The 21,239-nt window shown below is 36.1% G+C and overlaps 1 pseudogene; it reads right to left on the bottom strand.

Annotated features, from left to right (window-relative positions):
• Window positions 1-10,717: 10,717 nt before the first annotated feature.
• Window positions 10,718-12,102, bottom strand: LOC113930509 (annotated as a pseudogene).
• Between the last annotated feature and the right edge of the window lie 9,137 nt (window positions 12,103-21,239).

The following is a 21,239-nucleotide window of genomic DNA, read 5'->3' as shown; positions in this document are numbered from 1 at the left end:
ACCACTGGCCAGACTTATCCAAAGGAAAAGAGGAAGGACCTAAATTAATAAAATTATGAATAAAAGGAGAGAGATCATGACTAACACCAAAGTAATAGAAATAATTATTAGAAATTATTATCAGCAACTATATGCCAATAAATTGAGCAACGTGGAAGAAATGGATGCCTTCCTGGAAACCTATAAATTGTCAAGAATGAAACAAGAAGAAATTGACAACCTAAATAGGACAATAACTAGTAACGAGATTGCAGCAGTGATCAAAAACCTCCCAAAAAACAAGATTCCAGGGTCTGATGGATTCCCTGGGGAATGCTACCAAACATTCAAAGAAAAAATAATACCTATTCTTCTGAAGTTGTTTCAAAAAATAGAAACAGAAAGAAAGCTTCCAGCCTCATTCTATGAGGCCAGCATTACCTTGATCCCCCATCCAGGCAAAGACCCAATCAAAAAGGAGAATTGCAGACTTATATCCCCAATGAATATGGATTCCATAGTTCTCAACAAAATCCTAGCTCATAGAATCGAACAATACAATAAAAGTATCTCCCACCACAATCAAGTGGGATTTATCCCTGGGATGCAATGGTGGTTCAACATTTGCAAATCAATCAATGTGATAGAACACATTAATAGGAGAGGAGGGAAGAAGCATATGGTCCTCTCAATTGATGCAGAAAAAGCATTTGACAAAATACAATATCCTTTCCTGATTAAAACTCTTCAGAGTATAGGGATAGAGGGAACATCCCTCAAGTTCATAAAATCCATCTATGAAAAACCCACAACAAATATCATCCTCAGTGGGGAAAAGCTGAAAGCCTGTCCCTTAAAATTAGGAACATGTCGGGGCACCTGGGTGGCTCAGATGGTTAAGCAACTGCCTTCGGCTCAGGTCATGATCCCGAAGTCCTGGGATCGAGTCCCACATCTGGCTCCCTGCTCAGCAGGGAGTCTGCTTCTCCCTCTGACCCTCTTCCCTCTCATGCTCTCTATCTCTCATTCTCTCTCTCTCAAATAAATAAATAAAATCTTAAAAAAATTAGGAACACGTCAAGGATGCCCCCCCTTGACGCTATTTCTCAACATAGTACTAGAAGTCCTGGCTACAGCAATCAGACAACAAAAAGAAATAAATTATTCAAATTGGCAAAGAAGAAGTCAAACTCTCTCTCTTTGCAGATGACATGATACTTTATGTGGAAAATCCAAAAGACTCCACCCCCAAATTATTAGAACTCACACAGCATGTCAGTGATGTGGAGGGTACAAAATCAATGCACAGAAATCAGTTGCTTTCTTATACACTAACAATGCAACTGTAGAAAGAGAAATTAGAGAAACAATTCCATTTACAATAGCACCAAAAACCGTAAGATACTGCAGAATAAACCTAACCAAAGAGGCAAAGGATCTATACTCTAGGAACTACAGAACACTCATGAAAGAAATTGAAGAAGACACAAAAAGATGGAAAAACATTCCATGCTCATGGATCGGAAGAATAAACATTGTTAAAATGTCTATGCTACCTAGAGCAATCTATACCTTCAACGCCATCCTGATCAAAATTCCAGTGACTTTTTCAAAGTGCTGGAACAAACATCCTAAAATTTGTATGGAATCAGAAAAGACCCCGAATCGCCAGGGAAATGTTGAAAAAGAAAAACAAAGCTGGGGGAACAATGTTGCCCGATTTCAAGCTATATTACAAAGTAGTGATCACCAAGACAGCATGGTACTGGCACAAAAACAGACATATAGACCAATGGAACAGAATAGAGAACCCAGAAATGGACCCTCAGCTCTATGGTCAAATAATCTTCGACAAAGCAGGAAAAAATATACAATGAAAAAAGACAGTCTCTTCCATAAATGGTGCTGGGAAAATTGGACAGCCACATGCAGAAGAATGAAACTTGACCCTTCTCTAACAGCAGATACAAAGATAAACTCAAAATGGATGAAAGACCTCATGTGAGACAGCAATCCATCAAAATCCTAGAGGAGAATATAGGCAGTAACATTTTCGACATCAGCCACAACAACTTCTTTCAAGATACATCTCCAAAGGCTAATGAAACAAAAGCAAAAATGAACTTTTTGGACTTCATCAAGATAAAAAGCCTCTGCACAGCAAAGGAAACAGTCAAAAAAACAAAGACGCAACACACAGAATGGGAGAAGATATTTGCAAATGACACTACAGATAAAGATCTGATATCCAAATCTATGAAGAACTTCTCAAACTCAACACACAAAAAACAAATAATCAAGTCAAGAAATGGGCAGAAGACATGAAAAGACACTTCTCCAATGAAAACATACAAATGGCTAACAGACACATGAAAAAATGTTCATCCATCATTTGCCATCAGGGAAATTCAAATCAAAACCACATTGAGATACCATCTTACACCAGTCTGAATTGCAAAAATTGACAGGGCAAGAAACAACAAAAGTTGGAGTTGTTGTGGAGAAAGGGGAACCCTCTTACACTTTTGGTGGGAATGCAAGTTGGTACAGCCATTTTGGAAAACAGTGTGGAGGTTCCTCAAAAAGTTAAAAATAGAGCTACCCTATGACCCAGCAATTGCACTATTGGTTATTTTCCCCAAAGACACAGATGTAGTGAAAAGAAGGGCCATATGCACCCCAATGTTCATAGCCACAATGTCTGCAAACTGTGGAAAGGGCTGAGATACCCTTCAACAGATGAATGGATAAAGAAGACATGGTCCATATATACAATGGAATATTACTCAGCCTTCAGAACAGGTGAATACCCAACTTACATCAACATGGGTGGGACTGGAGGAGATTGTGCTAAGTGAAATAAGTTAAGCAGAGAAAGTCAATTATCATATTCTTTCATTTATTTGTGGAACATAAGGAATAGCATGGAGGACATTAGGAGAAGGAAGGGAAAAATGAAGGGGGGAGATCAGAGTGGGAGATGAACCATGAAAGACTATGGACTTTGAGAAACAAACTGAGGGTTCTAGAGGGGAGGCGGGTGGGGGGATGGGTTATCCTGGTGATGGGTATTAAGGAGGGCTCGTACTGCATGGATCACTGGGTGTTATATGAAAACAGTGAATCGTGGATCACTACATCAAAAACTAATGATTTATTGTATGGTGACTAATGTAACATAATAAAATTAAATTAAATTAAAAAAAAGAATGACACCTTTATGAACAAATATAGGACAATAAATTTAATGAGTTACATGGAATAAAAAATTCTTTGCAAAAATCAACTTAACAAATTTACTTTATATGAAAAATATAATAAAATGAGTATCCCTTATGTATTAAAGACATTTAATGTTATTAAAAACTTTCACATAAAGAAAAGTCCAGACCCAAATGATCTCACTGGTAACTTCCATCAGACATTTAAAATTGACATTACACTAATATTATATAAACTTTTTCAGAAAATAGTAGGAGAGTGAATATTTCCTAACCATTTGAGAAGACAAATTTATCCTGACATAAAATACAGACAAACAATTAAGAGAATGAAAACTATGGACAAATATCCTTTATGAAGTTAAGTGTAAAATCTCTTCCTAAATTATTAGCTAATTGAATATGAAAAAAAATATTTCAAAAAGATAATATATTCCAGATTGTAAGTTTGGCTAAATGTCAAAAGAAAAATATAAATTACCATATTAATAACATCATGGGGTGAAATGATATATTTTTACTCAAATAATGTTCAAAAAGCATTTGGTAAAATTCAGCATCTAATCATAATAAGTTAAAACAAGCTAACCCAAAACTTTCAACACAGAAGAACAGAAGATGTTTTCTCAGTCTGCTGATGAGATGAGAAAGGACATCTATGAAAAACCTATGCAGGATTTCAAACTCAGTAGTAAAGACTGAATGCTTTTCCTCTAAGATCAGGAACAAGACTATGTCTGCTCTCACAATTTCTATTCAGCATTTTAATGAAGGTCATCCTAGTGCAATAAAGCAAAACAAACAAATAAAGAGCATATTGATTAAAAAAAAGTAAAAGTGTGTTTAACAGATGATATAATCATGTACATAGAACAATCTTAAGAAGTCTACAATAATCTGCAAGAGGTATTAATACATTTGCCAGGACCCAAGATACAAGGCTAATATCAATTTTATTTATATATACTAGGAACAAAATTTAAACAACCCAGAATGGTCATATACAATTGAATTAAAGTTATAAGAAAATACCAGAATATGTTTTAAAATATGTTGACTTGTATGACAAAGCCACAAACATTGATGAGAGAAATTTTTAAAAACTTAAAAAAATGAAAACTTGAAGGATTATCATCAATTGGAAGACTTGATATTGAAAAAAAAGGAAGACTCAATGTTTTTTTTTTAAAGATTTTATTTATTTATTTTGAGAGAGCGAGAATGAGAGAGAGAGAGAGCACATGAGAGGGGGGAGGGTCAGAGGGAGAAGCAGACTCCCTGCTGAGCAGGGAGCCTGATGTGGGACTCGATCCCGGGACTCCAGGATCATGACCTGAGCTGAAGGCAGTCGCTTAACCAACTGAGCCACCCAGGCGCCCAGGAAGACTCAATGTTGATAAGATATAATTTTTTTCCCAAATTGATCAATTGATTTAATGCAATCTTGATTAAAACACCTGCAGACAATTTCTGTAGAAATGTATAAGCGGACTCTAAAAGTTATATAAAAATATTTTTAAAAACTAGAATAGAAAATAAGTTCTTGAAAATAAAGGTTAATACATGAACCATGTGATTATAAGATTCGCTCTGAAATACAGCAATCAAAAAGTGTGAAATTGAAGTAAGAATAGGCATATGTATAAATGGGACAGAAAGGAGAGTACAGAAATAGATTTATACATTCAGAGTTAATTGGTTTTTAATAACAATACCAAGGTATTTCAATGAATAAATTATAATATTTTCAACAAGCTGTCAAGGAGCAACTAAATATCTATAAGAGAGGAAAAAAAGCCAACTTTTATCCTTTCCTCATGTATATACAAATACTGATTCATGATGAATCATAGAACTAAAAATAAAATGCAAAACTGTACTGTTTATTAGAGAGAAAGGGATATAAATATTTACATCCTAGGTGCAACAATATTTCTTAGATGGGAAACAATGAGCATAAAGTTTAAAAAAAATTAGACTTCATCAAAATTTAAAATTCTTGCTCTTCAAAAGTCATCATTAAGTGATTAAAAAGCCATGTGAGGGGCACCTGGGTGGCTCAGTTGGTTAATCCTCTGGCTCTTGGCTTGGTCATGATCTCAAGGGTTGTGGGATCAAGCCCTCTGTCGGGCTCTGCACTCAGTGGGGATTCTGCTTGAAGATTCTCTCCCTCTTCCCCTCCCCCCACTCACACACACTCTCACTTTCTCTAAAATAAATAAATCTTAAAAAAAGAAACCCATGGGATGCCTGGGTGGCTCAGTCGTTAAGCGTCTGCCTTTAGCTCAGGTGATTGATCCCAGGGTCCTGGGATGGAGCCCCGCATTGGGCTCCCTGATCAGCGGGAAGTCTGCTTCTCCCTTTCCCACTCCCCCTGCTTGTGTTCCCTCTCTCGCTGTGTCTCTCTCTCTCTCTCAAATAAATAAATAAAATCTTAAAAAAAAGAAAGCCATGGGAAAAATTTTCAACATTATTAGATATTAGCAAGTGAAAATTTACATAACAAATTCACTCTGGAGTGTCTAAAATAAATAAGCCTGACAATACACTTTTGTGTAGGATGTAAAGGAATAGCATTTTCATTCATTGTCCAATGCCTCCAGGCTCTTGAGCTAAGAAAGAAGTTGAGACAGGTAGGCTACAGGTGGAGCATGCCAGTCTTGTGAGGTTAGGAATTCAATTTTAGTGGACATATCTGAGAGACAGCATGGAGGGTACAAGAAAGGTGTGGACTACAGGTGTTGTTTGACTAAAAATGAAGCAGAAAATCCAAGTACTTTTATATCTATTAAATAAATATATTTGAAATATATTTGTTATCTATAACCTTCTCACAAAGTAAACTCCAGGCCAAGATTATTTTACTCTAAGTGCCATGCACTGTAATACAAATTGATACAATTACTTTTTGAGCATTATTTGAGTAAAACATATTATTTCTCTCCATTATGTTATTAATATGATAAATCATGTTTCTTTTAATATTAAACCAACTTTATAATCCAAATATATTATCTTTTAAAAATACTTCTTTTCATTCAATTAGGTAACAATTAAGAAGGCATTTTGCACCTATCATCATGAGGGATATTTGTCTGAGTTTTTCATTCTCTTCTTTGTCTGATTTTATGTCAAGATAATTTTGTCCTTTCAAAAAGTGTTAGGAAATATTCACTTCCCCACTATTTTCTGAAAGAGTTTATGTAATATTGGTATTATGGCAATTTTAAATGTCTGCTGGAAGTAACCAATAAGGTCATTTTGGTTTGTAGTTTTTATTGTGTGACATCATATGCCTAGTACAGTGCTGAGTACATAGTAAATGGCTGCTGACACAATATGCCACTTATTATCTTTACACCTTCTAACAGCCATGTGTAACTCTTAGCATGTATTATTTTGTTTTTCTTAGTTTTTTTAAATCTTTTTAATTTTACTTAAACTAATTCAGTTAACACATAGTGTATTATTTGTTTCAGGGGTAGAATTTAGTGATTCATCACTTGAGTATAACACCCAGTGCTCATTACATCAAGTGCCCATCACCCAGTTACCACATTCCCCACCCTCCTACCCTTCAGCTACCCTCAGTTTGTTCCCTATAGTTAAGAGTCTCTTATGGTTTGCCTCCCTCTCTGTTACCTTATTTTATTTTTTCCTTCCCTTCCTCTATGTTCATCTGTTTTGTTTCTTAATTTCCACATATGAGTGAAATTGTGTGGTGTTTGTCTTTCTCTGATTGACTTATTTCACTTAGCATGATACCCTCTAGTTTCAGCCATGTCCTTGCAAATGTCAAGATTTCATTATTTTTGATGGCCAAGTAGTATTCTATTGTATATATATATACCACCTGTTCTTTATCCATTCATCTGTCGATGCACATCTGGGCTCTTTCCATAGTTTGGCTATTGTGGACATTGCTGTTATAAACATTGTGGTGCATGTGCCCCTTCGAATCACTACATTTGTATCTTTGGGGTAAATACCTACTAATGCAATTGCTGTGTTGTAGAGTAGTTCTATTTTTAATTTTTTGAGGAAATTCCATACTGTTTTCCAGATTGGCTGCACCAGTTTTCATTCCCATCAAAAATGTAGGAGGATGTCTTTCTCCACATCCTCACCAACATCTATTGTTTCCTGACTTGTTAATTTTAGTCATTCTGACCAGTGTGGGATGGTATCTTGTAGTTTTGATTTGTATTTCCCTGATGATGAGCGATGAGCATTTTTTCATGTGTCTGTTAGCCATTTGTCTTCTTTGGAGAAATGTCTGTTCATGTCTTCTATCCATTTCCCAACTGGATTATTTGTTTTTGGGTGTTGAGTTTGATAAATTCTTTATAGATTTTGGATACTAGCCATTTATCTGATATGTCAATTGTGGGTATCTTCTCCCATTCCATAGGTTGCCTTTTAGTTTTGTTAATTGTTTCCTTTGCTGTGCAAAAGCTTTTTATCCTGATGAAGTCCCAATAGTTCATTTTTGCTTTTGTTTCCCTTGTCTTTGAAGATGTGTCTAGCAAGAAGTTGCTGTGGCCAATGACAAAGAGGGTGTTGCCTGTATTCTCTAGGATTTTGATGGATCCGTGTCTCACATTTTGGTCTTTCATCCATTTGAAATTTTGTGTGTGTGTGTGTGTGTGTGTGTGCGTGTGTGTGTGTATGGTGTAAGAAAGTGGTTCAGTTTCATTTTACTGCCTGTGGCTGTCCAATTTTCCTAGCATCATTTGTTTAAGAGACTTTTTTCCATTAGATATTCTCTCCTGCTTTGTCAAAGATTAGTTGACTATGGAGTTGAGAGTCCATTTCTGGGTTCTCTATTCTGTTCCATTGATCAATTTATCTGTGTTTGTGCCAGTACCATGCTGTCTTGATGATTACAGCTTTGTAATATAGCTTGAAGTCTGGAATTGTGATGCCTCCAGCTCTGGTTTTCTTTTTCAACGTTACTTTGGCTATTTGGAAGTCCTAGGTGTTTTCTATTGAGAACATCATATAATCACTGAATAGAAATAGTTTTACTTTTTACATTCCAATCTAAGTGCCTTTGCTTTCTTATTACCAAATTGTCCTGGCTAGAACCTCCAGTACAACATTGAATTGATGTGGGATCAGATGACATCCTTATTATATTCCTGATTTTAAGAGGAAAGTTTTCAGTCTTTTACCATTGAGTATAATGTTGGTAATTTTTCATACATGTTACTTATCAGGTTCAGGAAATTCCCTTCTGTTACTATTCATTGTTTTTATCATGAAGGAATATTGAATTTTGAAAAAAATCTGTGTCCTGCATTTATTGTGATGGTTATGTGGTTTTCATTATTTTTTACATAGATATGTTGTAGTATATTATTTGATTTTCATATATTAAACCAACCTTGCATAGCTTGCATACCACCTATAAATGGTATATAATCTTCTTAATATGTTGCTGGGTTCAATTTGCTACTATTTTATTGAGGATTTTTGCATCTATAAATGTAAGGAATATTGGTCTGTAAGCTTATTTTTTGGTGATATTTTTGTCTCATTTTGATATCAGGGTAATACTGACCTCACAAAAGTTGAAAAATATTCTCACATCTTCTCTTCTTTTAAAAGAGTTTCTGAAGGATTGATATTATTTTTTTCTCTACGTGTTTGATCGAATTAACCAGTGACACCCTATAGAACTGCAATTTTCTTTGTTGGAAGCTTATTTTTTCCGACTAATTTAATGCCTCTGTTTGTGATAGATCTTTCCAGACTTTTTTTCTTTTTGAATAATTTTTGGTAGTTTTTGACTCTCTAGGAATTTATACATTTCAACTAAATTACCTAGCAAATTGGTATACAGTTGTTTGTAATATTTCTTTATAATCCTTACTATTTCTGTAAGGTCTGATTTTAGCAATTTGAATCTTTTATCTTTTTTGCTTGGTCAGTTTTGCTAAAAATGTATCTTTTTTCTTTCCAAAGGAACAATTTTTGGTTGTGTTGATTTTCTCTACTTTGAGAGTTTAATACATTACATTTAATGTAAATATTAGCAAGCTAGGCCTTAACTCTGTTTTTTACAATTTGTTTTCACTGTGTCTTATATCAATTTCTCACTTTCTCCATTATTGCCTTATTTGGTGTTAAATAATTTTTGGTGTACCACTTTTATTCCCTTGACGTTCCTTTAATTATATATTTTTAATTTATTTTCTTAGTAGTTGCCCAGGGGGTTATAATTATTATTTAAGTTCACATCAACCTTGTTTGAATTTATGGCAACTTAATCTCAATACTATGCAAAACCTTTTATTGTATATGGATTTCTCAACCTCTCTTTGTCCTTTTACTACCACAATTACCTTCTTATGCATTGCATATCCATCTATATACATTTATAAATATTGTTTTATATAATTGTCTTTTAAATTAGACAGGCAAAAAATACAAACAGGGGAGTCTGGGTGGCTCAGTCAGTTAAGTGCCTGCCTTCGGCTCAGGTTATGATCTCAGGGTCCTGGGATGGAGTACCATATTGGACTCCTTGCTCAGTGGGGAGCCTGCTTCTCCCTCTCCCTCTGTCTGCTGCTCAGCCACTTGTGCTCTCTCTCTCTCTCTCTCCCTCAATCTGTCAAATAAATAAATAAAATAAACCACAAACAAAAGCTGTATTTATGCTTTTTTTTATATTTACCTTCACTTTTGTATTTACCTTAACTGGTATTTTGTTTGTGTGTTTGTTTTGTTTTGGTTTAAAAATCTAAATTACCATCTTCTCATTTCAGCCTGAAGGAATCCCTATATGATTTCTCATAGGTCAAATCAGATAGCAACAAACTTTCAAATTTTGTTTATCCAGAGTTTTAATTACTCTTTTGTTTTTGAAGGATCGTTTTGTTGTATATATAATTCTTAGTTGTCATTTTTTTTCTTTCAGCACTTTATGTAGACCACCTACCATATTCTGTCCTCAGTGGTTTCTGATGAGAAATCAGCTATTTTATTGATGATCCCTTGTAGAAGATAAGTTGTTTCTCTCTTGCTGCTTTCAAGATTCTTTCTTTGTTTTTGATGTTTGACAGATCATAATTTGTCTAAGTGTAGATCTTTTTTTTAAGAGGGGGTCAAACTATTATATTATCATTTACAGATTTGATTACATTCAATTTTGTTGGCATTAAAATTAAAGGTATTTTAAATTTGAAAGGATAAATCAAGGACAAGAAATTATTTTTGGTAAAAGTGGGAATGCAAGTTCTCCAGTAATTACAGATTAGAAGGCAGAAATCAATTTAGAGTAACACATACAAACCTCATGTTTACAATGATTGTGGCACAGATTTAAACTTTATAGTGCATTAGTAAACTGTTCACATTTAGATCTTCACCTTGATATCAAATAGCTGCTTCTTTATAAACAATCTCTGTATCTTTTATAAATAAATTGGTCTTCCAGGTGCCTTAGTACACTTAAAATTTCTTCATTGTATATATACAAAACATTTAGAATTTGGTAGGGCAAAATATATACTTTATAACAAAACTACAATGTACCTGTCAGGTATGAACAATATACACAAAATAACATGGCATAGAGTATTTACAAAATATAAAATATAATACAAGTTGTTTGCAATTTTTAAACTCATCTTTTGCACTTGTATGTTACAAGACAAATTTCCATTTCTGTGTCAATTTTCTTTTTAAGAGTCCAGGGAGTTTTTTAAAAAGCTATGTTTTACAGATATACTGCAATCTGAAATCTAAGTTTGAAGTTGGAGGAGATCTTTTTTTTTTTTTAAGGTGTATTTATTTTATAGAGCGGGAGTCTGGAGCTTAGCTGGACCCAGGGCTGATCTCACCAACCTGATATCAGGACCTGAGTGGAAACCAAGTGTCAGATGCTTAACTAACTGACCCCAGGTGCCCCAGGTGAGCCTTTAAGTGTACTGCCATTAACTCCCTGTTGTGGTTGGAATTTTCAATAGTGTTTCCCATACTGTGACTAGGAGGCTTTGGAAGAACAGAGAGAAGGTGGATCAGTAAACTTTGCCCCCAACGTAATTTTCCTTTTGGTTCACTTCAGTTAGAAATGCTGATTTCTTCAAATGTATATTTGCAATGTTCTCAGTATTTTTAAAAAGGCTTTTTTTTTTCCTGCTTCTGAATTATATTGGATGAAACAGAATCCTGCCAGAAGTTATTTTCATTTCTTCTTGCAGAGATAATCTTGGTTAGTGGTAAATTATATTTACTCTTCTATCTTTGGTTGTTCACACAAATGTGTACCATGAACAAGCTGGCTGTGGGGAATGGCAATTTTCTAGAATTTTCCCAACTTTGATTTTAAAAACTTCTCTTCAGAACAAGGTTTGGCCAGGCTCCACAGATGGCAAGAAAAGGACTTACTTCTTCAGTTTTGGTTGTGGTTGCAGGACCCGGGGTGTGGGGAGCAAATTGATGGTCTGGTTCAGGACTTCCTGTGCTCTGCTTGCGACAGTCTCGGAGCTTTGCCAGTCCTTGAAGCTCTGCCGGTGCTGCTGGTACTGATGTAAGCGACTGGGCAGTTGCCTTTCTGGACTGGCCCACACCTTCTTTCACTCCTTCTTTGTTGCTTGCTTTCCGAAGCAACTTCAGAAAGTTGCCTCCTGCTTGCCTCCTGCCCTAGCTAGACAACAGGTGGACAGAGGTGATGGGGTGCAAGGCTGAGGGGTCAGGCAGAGACCATCTCCTCCAGGAAGTGAGGGAGGAAAAGGGTCAGGGGCAGTACCCGGGGGTCTGGGATCTGTGGTAAAGGTGGTGGGACGGTAGTTACTATCCGTAGGGCCCAGAATTAATTGTGAGTGGAAAAGCCCAGGAGTATAAGGCAGCCACCCAAGACAAGTGACCACCTCTGCAAGACGGAGACGATGGTCATAGCTCTAAGAGGAAAGTGGCTCAGCAGGAAAAGAAGGATGAGGTGAAGCCAGAGATCATGGGGCAGCAGCGGTGGCTGCTGCTAAACAGCGGGAATGGAGCAAGGACCATCGTTTGGGCCGTGGTGGTACAGCAACTAAGTGTAAATCTTTTAAAGCTTATCTTGGAGTTTGTTGAATTTCTCAGTGTGTAAGTAAAGGTTTTTATCAAATTTGGGTTTTCTTAACCATTATTTGTTCAAATATTATTTCTATTCTTTTGTCCCTGTCCATTCCTTCTGAGACTTCCATTATGCATATGTTGATGCATTTGATGATGTCCAACAGTACTATTAGGCTCTGTTTGTTTTTCTTCATACTTTTTTTTTCTTTCCCTTTTTCAGAGTGGATAACCTGCACTGACCATATTCAAACGTATTGATACTTTCTTCTGCCTGCTCAAATTTGTTGTTTGTCCAATCTAGTGAACTTTTAAGTCCATTTGTATTTCTTAACTCCAGAAATTGTATCTCTTTAATGATCTTTTCAGTTTTATGACACATTGGACTCATATTCTTCTTTAGTCCTTTATTATGATTTCCTCTGTCTCCAAATATATTTACAATAGATTATTTAAATTATTTATCTAATACAGCCAACATCTAGGCTTCTTCAGGGATAGTTTCTCTTGATTGTTTATTTCTTGTGTATGACCTATAATTCTGTTTCTTTGCAGTCCTTTATTTTTTTTGTTGAAAACTAAGCATTTTTAATATTATAATGCAACAACTCTGGAATTCAGATTTTTTTTTTCTTTTCTCCAGGGTTTGTCTTTGTTGCTGTTGAGGTTGTGATTTGTTTTGCTTATTTAGTAACTTTTCTGAACTAATTCTATAAATTCTATAAAGTATTTTTATTGACCATTGATATCTTTGATTTATCAGCTTTATAGTCAGCTAATGATTAGACAGAGGTTTCCTTATACTCCTGGAATCAAAATCTTTCTCATATTTTGTGAAGGGGCTCTTTGTGCAAGTTCAGTCAATCCTTCAACACTCAGCTGGGAAGTTTACAGCTCTGCCTTAGTGTTCACTTTCTGCTTGTGCAGAACCTCAAGGTCAACCAGAAGTGGGGGCTGAGAGTCTTCTCTGATCTTTTCTGAGCATGTGCACAGCACTGGGCATGCATATTATCCTCTAAATTCTCAGAAATATGTTCAAAGTTTTAAAACTTTTATGTACATTTTATTCCCCAACATTTCCTTCTAAAATTTTGGATAGTCTCTTATTTCTCTCAACTATTATTCATCATTTCTGTCATCAGTGAGTAAAATATGTGCTTGCAAATTATTCAACAAATACCCCCATGTAGTGGTTTGAGCACTCCATGAGTTCTGATCTGGGAAAAACAATAAAAATATTTTCAGGTGGTCTCCCAGTGAGTTACCAGACTGATCAAATAATAACAATCCTTTGAGAAAGCGGTCCATGTTGCTCTCTCCAGGACTGAGAATGTGTATTATTTCAAAGCTACTTCTGAGTTAGGGAGTGTAACACCAGACAAGAGCAAGCTAAAGTTCTCCAAAACTCTTTCTCCTTATTGATATTCACCCATTTTTCTTAGAAATGGGTTGCTGCAATCTTTTGAATTGCTGCAAAGTTTGGCTTAACTTCCAAAAAAAGTTAATTCTAACTATTTGCTTTGTTTGTCATTACTTTTAAGGATGAACAGTATTTCAGACTTCCTTAGTCTTCTATTTTCTCTGACATCTCCTTATAACATTCATAAAAATACAATGTTGTGGAAATGGAGAATTTATGGCCAAAGGTTAAAGTAGGATACAGGGAAGGATGCATGTGTTTGATTATTAAAGGACAACATCAGGGATCCTTGCAATCATGAACAGTTTAGTATTGATTGTGGTGGCATATATAAGAACAAATCTGCATGAATCTAAACACTAATATACACAAATGTATTTACATAAGAAGAGAAAATCTGAATAAGATAAGTAAATTGTATTTATGTCAATATATTGGTTGTGGTATTGTACTATAGTTTTCAAGATGTTATCATTGAGGGGAACTGTGTATAGTGTATGTGGTGTTTCTATGTTTTATTTCTTACAACTGTGTGAATATATATTATCTAAAAATTATACGAAGTTTAACTAAATAGGGGGAGAAAAAAGATGGCGGAGGAGTAGGGGACCCTATTTCAACCATTCCCCTGAATTAAGCTGTATATCTACCAAACCATTCTGAAGACCCACAAAATCAGCCTGAGATGTAAAAAGATATATCTGGATCTCTACAAACAGAATATCTCTGGTGGTCAGTCTTGAGGTATGAAGCACGGGGAGCCATGATTCTGCGGGCATATATCGGAAGATAAACAGAATGGGGAGAGAGCCTGCATAAACTTGCACCAGGAAGGTGAGATAACACCAGAGCACACAAAAGCTTCCCACGTTAGGGACCTAGCATAGATTCCAAGACTGGTAGCAGCAAAGGGACATTAGGGAAGCCGCCAGGCAGAAACCTGAAGCTACGGGTGCATGCATGTGAACTGGGGGCAGCTTGTAGTTTTAGATGCACAAAAGGCAGAGGAGTGCCCGGCCCTGGGAGCAACATCTGGGAGTGCTGCTGTGGGGCACACAACCCAGGAGACTGCAGTTTCTAGCAGTACAGACAGAAACAGAGACAGTGTGGCCTGGAGAGTTCAGTGAAGAGCAGGTTGCAATCTCTCCACTCTGAGACAGAGGTTTGGATGTGGTCATTTCTGCTATGACTCACAGAAAAGAAGCAAAAAGACACCAGGGAAAGCTGCCAGAGAGCAAAAGCCCCAAAACACCAGTTGTCACTGAGCCCATCCCCCACCCACATGGGACAGGTCAACTCTGCCCAAACAGGGTTGCCTGAGTAACAGTGGGGCAAGCCCCTCCCCCAGAAGACAGGCTGGAAGAACAAGAGGACAACAACCTTAAGGTCCCTATAAAACAGGTGCATCTTGTTTGGGTTGTGGTTAATACTTTGGACTCCATACATCCCCTCAACCACCCCCCAACAGAATGACTAGAGGAGGAATCCCCAAAAAAGAAAAGAATCAGAGACTGTGGTCTATGCCACAGACCTAATGGATATGGATATAAGCAAGATGTCAGAAATAAACTTCAGAGTAACAATTATGAAGTCGATATCTAGGCTTCAGAAAAATATTAGTGACAATTGGAATCTCAAACGGCAGAAATGAGATCTAATCAGACAGAACTTAAAAATGCTATGAATGAAATGCAGTCTAAACTGGATACTCTTGACTGCCAGGATAAATGAGGCAGAAGAACAAATTAGTGAACTAGAAGATATGATACAAGAAAAGGAAACCGAGGAGGCCTGGGAAAAACAGATTAAAGTCAAAGGGATCAAACTAAGAGAGATTAATGACTCAATGAAACGACCCAATATCAGAATTATTGGGATGCCTGATGGGGTGGAGAGAAAGAGGTCTAAAAGATATATTTGAGCAAATTGTAGTGGAGCACTTTCTTAATCTAGGAAAGGAAACGAGCATTCATGTCCAAGAGGCAGAGAGGACCCCCTCCCAAGATCAATGAGAACAGACTGACACCATGACACATAAGAGTACAATTAGCAAATATTAGATCCAAGGAAAAATATTGAAAAAAGCTAGGGGGAAGAGATTCCTTATGTACAGAGGGAGGAACATCAGAATAACATCAGGCCTGTCCACAGAGACCTGGCAAGCCAGAAAGGACTGGCAAGACATATTCAGGATATTAAATGAGAAGAACATGCAGCCAAGGATACTATATCCAGCAAGGCTGTCATTCAGAATGGATGGAGAGAAAAGGAGCTTCCAAGACTGGCAGAAACTGAAAGAATATGTGACCACCAAGCCGGCCCTGCAAGAAATATTAATGGGGGTTCTATAAAAGGAGAAAGACTCCAAGAGTGATATAGAACAGAAATTTACAGAGACAATCTATATAACAAGGAATTCAGAGACAACATGATGACAATAAAATCATATCTTCATATCTTTCAATAATCACTCTCAATGTGAAAGCCCTAAATGCTCCCATGAAATAGCACAGGGTTGCAGACTGGATAAAAAAACAGGGCCTATCCATATGCTGTGTACAAGAGACTCATTTTGAACCTAAATATACATTCAGACTGAAAGTGAGGGGATGGAGAAGAATTTTTCATGCCAATGGACCTCAAAAGAAATCTGGGGTAGCAATTTTCAAATCGGACAAATTAGATTTTAGGTTAAAGACTATAGTAAGAGAAACAGAAAGACACTATATTATTCTTAAAGGGTCTATCCAACAAGAAGATCTAACAATTGTAAATATCTATGCCCCCAACATGGGAGAAGCAAACTACATAAGCCAAATGTTAGCAAAAATAAAGAGACATACTGATAATAATATGTTAATTGTAGGAGATCTCAACACTCCACTCTCAGAAATAAACAGATTATGTAAGCAGCAAATCAACAAAGAAACAAGAGCTTTGAATGACACACTGGACCAGATGGACTTCATAGATATATACAGAATATTCCACCCTAAAACAACAGACTACTCATTCTTCTCAAGCACACAAGGAACTTTCTCCAGAATAGATCACATACGGGGTCACAAATCAGGTATCAACTGATACCAAAAGACTGAGATTATTCCCTGCATATTCTCAGACGACAATGCTTTGAAACTGAAACTCAATCACAAGAAAAAAAATTGGAAGAAATTCAAACACGTGGATGCTAAAGACCATCCTGCTTAAGAATGTTTGGGTCAACCAGGAAATCAAGGAAGAACTTAGACAATTCATGGAAACCAATAAGAACGAAAACACATAGGTCCACAACCTATAGGATATTGCAAAAGCAGTCCTGGGGGAAATATATAGCCATCCAAGCCTCACTCAAAAATAGATAAATCCCGAATACAAAAACTAATTTTACACTATAAAGAACTGGAGAAAGAATAACAAATAAAGCCTAAGCCAATCAGGATAAGAGAAATAAAGATAAGAACAGAGATCAATGAACTAGAAACCAGAAATACAGTAGAGCAGATCAATGAAACTAGAAGCTGGTTCTTTGAAAGAATTAATAAGATCGATAAACCACTGGCCAGACTTATCCAAAAGAAAAGAGAAGGGACCCAAATTAATAAAATTATGAATGAAAAGGGAGAGATCATCACTAACACCAAGGAAATAGAAATAATTATTAGAAATTATTATCAACAACTATATGCCAATAAATTAAGCAACCTGGAAAAACATGGATGCCTTCCTGGAAACCTATAAACTACCAAGACTGAAACAGGAAGAAATTGATGACCAAGTGCGATTTATCCCCGGGATTAAAAGGTGGTTCAACATTCGCAAATCAGTCAATGTGATAAAAGACATTAACAAGAGAGGGAAGAACTATATGGTCTTCTCAATTGATGCAGAAAAAACATTGGACAAAATACAGCCTCCTTTACTGATTAAACTCTTCAGAGTATAGGGATAGAGGGAATATTCCTCAAGTTCATAAAATCCATCTATGAAAAGCCCACAGTGAATATCATTCTCAATGGGGAAAGGATGAAAGCCTTTCCCTTAAGATCAGGGACACGACAAGGATGCCCATTCTCACCACTATTGTTCAACATATTACTAGAAGTCCTAGCATCAGCAATCAGGCAACAAAAAGAAATAAAATGTGTTCAAACTGACAAAGAAGTCAAACTCTCTTCACAGATGACATGATACTTTATGTGGAAAACCCAAAAACTCCACCCCAAATTTCTAGAACTCATACAGCAATTCAGTAATGTGGCAGGATACAAAATAAATGCACATAAATCAGTTGCTTACTTATACACTAACAATGCAACTGTAGAAAGAGAAATTAGGAAATCAATTCCATTTATAGTAGTGTGAAAAACCATAAGATACCTTGGAATAAACCTAACCAAAGAAGTAAAGGATCTATACTTTAGAAACTACAAAACACTTATGAAAGAAATTGAAGAAGACACAGAAAGATGGAAAAACCTTCCATGCTTATGGATTGGAAGAATAAACATTGTTAAAATGTCTAGGCTGCCAGAGCAATCTATACTTTCAATGTCATCCCAAACAAAATACCAATGGCATTTTTCAAAGTATTGAAACAAACAATCTTAATATTTGTATGGAACCAGAAAAGACCCAAATCTCCAAGGAAATGTTGAAAAAGAAAAACAAATCTGGGAACATCACGTTGCCTGATTTCAAGCTATATTACAAAGCTGTGATCACCAAGACAGCATGATAGTGGCACAAAAACTGAATAGAGCACAATGGAACAGAATAGAGAGCCCAGGTATAGACCCTCAGGTCTATGGCCAAACAGTCTTCAACAAAGCAGGAAAAAATATCCAGTGGAACAAAGACATTCTCTTTAATAAATGGTGCTGGGAAAATTGGACAGCTATATACAGAAGAATGAAACTCGACCTTTCTCTTACACCATACACAAAGATAAACTCAAAATGGATGAAAGACCTCAATGTGAGACAGGAATTCATCAAAAACCTAGAGGAGAACATAAGCAGTAACCTCTTCAACATTGGCCATACCAACTTCTTTCAAGATATGTCTCCAAAGGCAAGGGAAACAAAAGCAAAAATGAACTTTGGGGACTTCATCAAGATAAAAAGCTCCTGCACAACAAAGGAAACAGTCAACAAAACAAAGAGGCAACCCATGGAATGGGAGAAAATATTTGCAAATGACACTACAGATAAAGGGCTAATATTCAAGATCTATAAAGAACTTCTCAAACTCAACACCCAAAACACAAATAATCAAGTCAAAAAAATGGGCAGAAGACATGAACAGTCACTTCTCCAAAGAAGACAATCAAATGGCTAACAGACACATGAAAAGATGTTCAACATCATTAGCCATCAGGGAAATTCATATCAAAACCATACTGAGATACTACCTTAAACCAGTTAGAATGGGAAAAATTGACAAGGCAGTAAACAACAAATGCTGTCGAGGATGTGGATAAAGGAGAACCTTCTTACACTGTTTTTGGGTATGTAAGTTGGTACAGCCAATTTGGAAACAGTCTGGAAGTTCCTCACAAAGTTAAAAATAGAGCTACACTATGACCCAGCAATTGTACTACTGGGTATTTACTCCAAAGATACAGACGTGATTAAAAGAAGGGGCACATGTACCCCAATGTTCATAGCAGCCATGTCCACAATAGCTAAACTGTGGAAGGAGCTGAGATGCCCTTCAACAGATGAATGGATAAAGAAGATGTGGTCCGTATATACAGTGGAATATTACTCAGCCATCAGAAAGGATGAATATCCACCATTTGCATCGATATGGATGGAACTGGACGGGATTTTGCTAAGTGAAATAAGTCCAATAGAGAAAGACAATTATCATATGGTTTCACTTATACATGGAACATAAGGAATAGCATGGAGGATATAGGAGAAGAAAGGGAAAAATGAATGGGGGGGGGGAATCAGAGAGGGAGATGAACCATGAGAAACTATAGACTATAGGAAAACAAAATGAAGGTTTCAGAAGGGAGTGGGGAGTGGGAGAATGGGTTAGCTTGGTGATGGGTATTAAGGAGGGCATGTTTTGCAATGAGCACTGGGTGTTATACGTGATCAATGAATCATGGAACACTACATCAAAAACTAACGATGTACTATATGGCGACTAACATAACATAAAATTTTTAAAATAAATACAAAAATAAATGTTCAAATAAATAAACTAATAAGGGAATCAAATTAGAGGATATATAGGACAAAAAGAATTGAGGAAATTAGATTCTGTCTGTTTTGTGAATGATTAAGAAAGTATACTTTTTCGATTTAGGTGGTCCAATATTTAGACTATTGCAAAGCAACAAAATACATCCAGTGGATCAACTTTGTATCATAAGTGGGGAACTAAAAATATATGAATAATGAACTCTTGGTATGTGTTTATTCATTCACTTCACACAAAACATTTTTTTGCCACACAAAACTTTTAATATAAAAATACATAGGAAGAAAAGCAAAAAATAAAAGATAAAAATAGCTAACAGCAAAATTTTGTGATGCACATGTAGTGTTTTAAATTGGTCAACATGAAGAATAATTTAGTGGTTTACATTAGTAATGCATTTTAAGTTCCTTGAAATATTTTTCACTTATTATTGGCTATTTCCAATTCAGATTTGATCTTTAATATTAGAACTTGTTCTTATGTCTCGAGTGAAGAATCCCACATACCCTGTCAACAAACAGTGTTCTTAGTCCTATAGTTCTTATAGTTCTACTACAATTTTACTGGATAATTTCCACTGGTCATTACAATTGTTCTTGCAAATTTCTTTAGAAAGTATTATTTTATTAGTTTGAAAGTCTCCTATCCCTTGCTGTGTGAAAACGATTCTTGCTGTGATTAAATGAGGAGCAAAAAGTCATTCACTCAGGTCTGGTGGCATTTAGTACACTTTCATGCCGAGTAAATGAGACTGGTGGGCTTTTTATTGAATATTATTTCTGAGACTCCTCAGAAAGAAGGCAGACTTTCTGAATCCTACACAGATGGGCTCTTCTGACTTTTCAGACAGGCAGGAATGAGAATTATTTTCCTTTGGTTGACAAAGTTAAATAGATCCAGTTTATTAAAATCAGTTACTTTACAGCTATCTCAGTTTCCTCTCTGTGTGCTAAAGCACAGATATTTCGGGGTACCTGGGGGCCTCAGTTGGATAAGTCTCTGCCTTCAGCTCAGGTCATGAACCCAGGGTCCTAGGATCCAGCCCTGCATCAGGCTCCCTGCTCAACCTGGGATCCTGCTTCTCCCTCTGCCTCTGCTTACCGCTCCCCTGCTTGTACTCGCTCTCTCTCTCTCTGTCAAATATATAAATAGTCTTTTAAAAAAAGAAGAAAACAAATTTTTAAAAAAATAAATACAGATATTTCTTTATTAGGTTTTTCCTATTATGCTTTATGTTGAATCAAGCAACTGGAATATTGATAAGACTACTTGCAAGAAGACAAGAACAAAACTGATAGTGGGTAATAAGAATAATAAGATCTCGGAGCAAGGTGGCAGAGGAG

Source organism: Zalophus californianus, chromosome X, assembly GCF_009762305.2.
Source record: "Zalophus californianus isolate mZalCal1 chromosome X, mZalCal1.pri.v2, whole genome shotgun sequence".
In the NCBI taxonomy this organism is placed as follows: domain Eukaryota; kingdom Metazoa; phylum Chordata; class Mammalia; order Carnivora; family Otariidae; genus Zalophus; species Zalophus californianus.
This window is presented reverse-complemented; position numbering and strand designations above follow the sequence as displayed.